This window comes from Zalophus californianus, chromosome 6, assembly GCF_009762305.2.
Source record: "Zalophus californianus isolate mZalCal1 chromosome 6, mZalCal1.pri.v2, whole genome shotgun sequence".
Lineage (NCBI taxonomy): Eukaryota > Metazoa > Chordata > Mammalia > Carnivora > Otariidae > Zalophus > Zalophus californianus.
This window is the reverse complement of record NC_045600.1, coordinates 18106558-18112596: the sequence shown is the minus strand read 5'-3', so window position 1 is coordinate 18112596 and position 6039 is coordinate 18106558.

The window sequence follows — 6039 nt, the reverse complement described above, 5'->3', positions numbered from 1 at the left end:
CAAGTAGATTGTAATCTTTATGTGAAAGAGAAAAGGGCCTTGAACAGGTAAATCTATTTTGAGGTGGGGAAAAAGTGGTAGGTGTCAAAGCAAAGAGCAAGACTTATAAAAAATGTGAGTAATTCAGGGTGCCTGGGTGGCTCAGTCATTAAGTGTCTGCCTTCGGCTCAGGTCGTGATCCCAGGGTCCTGGGATTGAGCCTCCATCGGGCTCCTTGCTCTGCGGGAAGCTTGCTTCTCCCTCTCCCACTCCCCCTGCTTGTGTTCCCTCTCTCACTGTGTCTCTCTCTGTCAAATAAATAAATAAAATCTTAAAAAAAAAAACATGTGGGGGCGCCTGGGTGGCTCAGTTGGTTAAGCGACTGCCTTCGGCTCAGGTCATGATCCTGGAGTCCCAGGATCGGGTCCCTCATCGGGCTCCCTGCTCAGCGGGGGGTCTGCTTCTCCCTCTGACCTTCCTCTCTCTCATGCTCTCTACCATTCTCTCTCTCTCTCTCAATAAATAAATAAAATCTTTAAAAAAAAAAAAAAAACATGTGAGGGGCGCCTGGATGGCTCAGATGGTTAAGTGTCTGCCTTCGGCTCAGGTCATGATCCCAGGGTCCTGGGATCGAGCCCCTCATTGGGTTCCCTGCTCGGTGGGAAGCCTGCTTCTCCCTCTCCCACTCTCCCTGCTTGTGTTCCCTATCTTGCTGTGTCTCTCTCTGGCAAATAAATAAAATCTTAAAAAAAAAAAAATATGAGTAATTCAGAGATGGATAAATTGACCCATGGTATAGAGACCCCAGAAACCAACTCTTCATATGAGATAAATGTGACCTTAGGAAACAGGGAAACAAACATAGGCCAATCAAACAATAATGTGAGCAAAATTGCTTAGAAATATGAACAAAACAAAAAACTTAACCTCATAACATCCACTCATTGTGTAGATAAAAATCTACATGTTTAAAATATTTTAAACATTAATAAAAACGTAGGATCATAGATGTACAACTCTGGGGTAAGGAAGGACTTTATTAATCTGTATTAAAATTAAATTTTTCTGAATTTAAAATACACTGTAAATAAAATTAAAAGGCAAACTTCAAATTGAGAGTAGATAATTACTCTGTGACTCCTAAAGGATTACTATCTATATATAGACACACCTTTACAAATCAATAAGAACAAAAGATACAATTCATTTAAAATATGGGAAAATTATATAAAGGTACAATTCAAAGAGGAGGGAGCTCAAAAAGATGATATATGAGAAACATCTATTCTTATTCCTGCAAAAGGCAAATTCAAACAATGAGATATCATTTCATATCCAAAAGATTGGCACAGTCCCTTCTTTGAGGGACCTCAGTCTTTTCACTTAAGACTTTCAACTGATCAATGAGGCCCACCAACATGATGGAGGGTAAATTACTTTACACAAAGTGTACTGATTTAAATGATAATCACATCTAAAAATTACCCTCATAATCAAATCTACACTACTGCTTGACTGAAAACTCTGTATCATAGTTAGTCAAGTTGATACATAAAACCAACTATTATATTTTGTCTTTAATTTTGAAAGGTATTTTATAGATATAGAATGTTAGGTTGACAAAAGTGGTTTTATTTTTTGTTTTTCCTTTAAGTTCTTTAAAGCGACCGTTTTTATTGTTTTCTACCCTGCATGGTTTCTAGAGAGAAATTTTCTGACATTCTTATCTTTGTTCTGTAGGTATGTATGTGGGGGCGGCGCTAATCTTAAGATGTTCTCTTTTTTGCGATTTTCAACAATTTGATACTATTTATGTTTCTTCTTCTTAGGGTTTATTGTGCTTGTGGGTAATGCAGTGCTGTGGTCTGAATTTTCTCATCCCCCCAGAATTCACATATTAAAATCCTAATGCCCGATATAACGGTGTTAGTAGATGTGGTCTTTGAAAGCACTTAGGTTATGAGGATGGAGCTCTCATGAATCAGACAAGTGCCTTATAAAAGAGATCCCACAAATCTCTCTAGCTCCTTCTATCATGTGAGGACACAATGAGAAGCCTGTGAGCTGGAAGAGGACCCTCACCCCAACATACAGTCTGCCTAGTTTCAGACATCTAGTCTCCAAGCTGTGACAAGTTAATTTCTATGGTTTATAAGCTACCTAGTCTGTAATATTTTGTAATAGCAGCCCAAACAGAGTAAGTCATTCAGATTTATGGTTTTCATCAAGTTTGAAAATTTTTCAGTTATTATTTTTAAAATATTTTATTTATTTATTTATTTATTTATTTATTTATTTATTTATTTATGAGAAAGAGTGAGTGAGAGAGAGCACACCAGCAGGGGCAGAGGGAGAGGGAGAAGCAGACTCTCCACTGGGCAGGCAGCTCCACACGGGGCTCGATCCCAAGACCTGGAGATCATGACCTGAGCCAAAGGCAGATGCTTAACCAACTGAGCCACCCAGGCATTCTTCAGTTATTATTTTAAAAATATTTTTAACCCTTCCCCTCCTCCCCACTCCTGTCCTCCTGAATCCCCAATTACTTACTCATCTATAAGACTGATACTGTTCTGCAGCTCACTCTCTCTGTCCAGTTTGGTTCCAATCATTTTTCTCTCTGGGCTTTCTTTCAGATGTTTTCTAAACACAGAATAGTCAAGTAGGTTAGTTTCTTAGAGCTGCCCTGAACTAGGTCTTAGCAGAAATGGAAAACAGAACGTTTAAGAAGCAAGCACCAGTGTTTATGCTCATCAGTGTTCACAACATCCACAAAATCCTGCCTTGGTGCTCAGCTCTGCCTCAGGGCAAGAACCAGAGGAAGCATGGGGTAACATGTTCTGTCATTCAGGACATCTCTCTTGGGAAAGCTGTCCCTCTCACTTTCTTGTAGGCACCCAATCTCTGTTAACTATTCTTTTAGAGAACCATCTCTGTCACCTTAGTGTGAGGGAGATGGTGGGACATGCTCTCCTCGAGCATGAAGCTCTCCACAGAACGAGAACAATGGCCCCATGACCAGCCCTAGGGAAAACATCCAGTCCAATTATTAGCTGTATTCTTCAGAAAAGGTCATTCTTAGCACCCTTTTGTCCTCAAATTTGGAAACAATCGCTAATTTGCAGGGGAGTTCTACTTTTTTCTAATAATTAAATCACTAAGGAAACTCAAAACTGGTGTTTTTGAAATATTGAAATGCTGCTATCTACACTATTGGGTTCATATTTTATTTTTCTCTAGGTGCCTGGGTGGCTCAGTCGGTTAAGCGTCTGCCTCCGGCTCAGATCATGATCCCGGAGTCCTGGGATCGAGCCCCCCAAAGGGTTTCCTGCTCAGTGGGAGCCTGTTTCTCCCTCTCCCACTCCCCTTGCTTGTGTTCCCTCTCTCTGTCAAATAAATAAATAAAATCTTTAAAAAATATATTTTATTTTTCTCTTAAGAGGCATTGGTAATATTTCTATTTTTGATTCCTATTTGAAGGAAATCCAGATTGGGGACATTAAATTAGAAGTTTTACTTTAAATGTGAAAATGTTAACATTGATTATTTAAGACAGAGAAGTCTGTCCCTAATCCTTAGTTGTCTCAGAATTAGTACTTTGGAAGTAATTAATGGTTATTATACAATAATAATTGATCCTGTGGTACACATACACTTCCAGTGCAACTCTTTAAAAGAAAAACATTTAATTTGATAATCAACTGTAATACCACTCAGCTAACAATATGTAGCATTTACTGATTTCATAGTCATTATATATGGCAGAATAATAAATAATTAACCTATTACAGGAACATCTGGCAATCCTTTAATCAGTGTACCCTCAGCTTTATTTATATAAATCTCAATTTGGTCTATGGTGCTTAGATTTCATGAATTTAATTTACCTTTGATGATTAAGTAACTAATTATTTGGTTACTCTCTTATGGTTTTTATTCTAACATAATCATGGGCTAATCAGAGTACATTATAATCTATCACCTTATATTCTAAATGCACTTATATAAAAAAATAAGGAAAATAATTTCTCTCTAAATATTTTAAACATTTTTCATATCACCTTGTAATATGAAAGAAAACATGTAAAGCCCCTAATGAAATAATGTGCAGCAATGAAAGTAAAAATGATTTTTTACATAAAATTATGTATTTCATAATATGACTTCATTCATTATAAAATATGAGTTATCACTCTTTGGCTTCATCACAAACTTACAAAGAAGAGCATATTGTTCCCAATTTACAGATAAGACAGTGAAGCCCCATGAGTTTAAGTCACTTGTCTCAACTATTAAATGGTCCACTTGAAATGTTTGCCAGTTTTATTCTAAAGCTTATTCACTGTGCCATGATTCTTTTCTTTATATTTTCATAGTGAGCATACAAATAAAGGTTTTTGTTTCAGGGATTCTTAGGAAAAAGAAATACAATCTGTCCTTAGGTTAAAATAAAGTATTACATTGTTAAATTCTTGTCAGTTGAAGTAGACATGGCAGAATAAGGAAGAAGAGGAGGAGGAGGAGAGGAAAAAACCCAGGAACAGGAAGAACATGAACAAGAACAAGATGACTTCTTTCATCACTTCATCCATATTCCCATCTTATAACCACATCCAAATTAACATATTGCTCTCTCCTGTTAGAAAGAGGTGTCTGTTTTGTGCCAGTCTCAGCTTATTGATAGTCAGTATTAGGGCTGGACCAGCCTTCCTTGTTCTTATAATTGCAAAAGGCCCTCAGTAATAACCATCAGGAAACTTTGAAAAAAAAAAATGAGAGAGAAAGAACGCAGGTTTGGGGTTTGGCTTTTACCGATTGAAGGGTGGGGCCTAGGGTTTTAGGGCTCACTCTTTATTGGCAAATTTAAAACGTAAGAATGGGAATTTAAAGCACAGGAAGAGAAACAAAAACAAAAACAAAAACAATAAAAGTGACTCAAATGGTCAGTTACTGAAAGCAGCCAAGATTTCCAAAACAACAAAGCCTAAGGGCTGGGGCTGGGGCGCGGGAAGGGGGTGTACCCAAGCAGCCAGGCTCTTTATCTAGTATTGTGCCTGGCAATGTGTTTATTTGAGATAGCTATCCTTGAAGTGGATATTTCCACAATTAAAGCTTAAGTCAGGCACTTTCATTACTAAAAGAAAAAGCCAACTGTCAGGACCTACACTACAGTATTATAGCTTAATAGTCAATGCTTGTTTTTACCAATTTATTTTTTGTATTATTTCCTTATCTACACCAGTTGTTTTTATTCTGGGTTGACCAGACATAGTGAGATCATGAAGCTTTAAAGCTTGCATCTTAAAACAGAGTTCTCTGGGGGAATATAATATACAGTGTTCAAAACAGAAAGGACTTATGCTGGAAACCCTGATGGTATTTCCCAGAGTACTGTTAAATTATGTATATGCTAGGATCGTGAAAGTCCTACTCACTGTCTTTCTCTGTCTATTGCAGGATAATGGTGAGTAGAATTGAATTAACTTGACAGAATAACCATTATCAATAGCAAACTTATAATTTCTTATCCCTTATTACATATCAACATGCTTTGAGAATATAATTTTATTTAATTCCACATTTTTCTTTTTTTTTTAAAGATTTTTTATTTATTTATTTGACAGAGAGATGGAGGGAAAGCACAAGTAGACAGAGTGGCAGGCAGAGGGAGAGGGAGAAGAAGGCTCCCTACTTAGCAGGGAGCCAGACGTGGGGCTCGATCCCAGGACCCTGGGATCATGACCTGAGCCGAAGGCAGCCGCTTAACCGACTGAGCCACCCAGGTGCCCCTCCACATTTTTCTTAATGTATACGTTACAACATCTTTCACGGGTAATCCAATGACAAACACAACAATGAAAACACAGATACTCAATGACTAATTCAAATTCTTTACCTAAGAATAGGTGACTAACTCAAGGTGAAACATAAGCCAATTAAGAAACCTTTAAGCAAATGCCTAATTCTAGAGTTAAAGGTTACCAATAGGCAGAAATCACTTTTAAACAAATATTAAATACATCCTTTGGAATAGAAACAAACCCATCTCTTAGAAGAGAA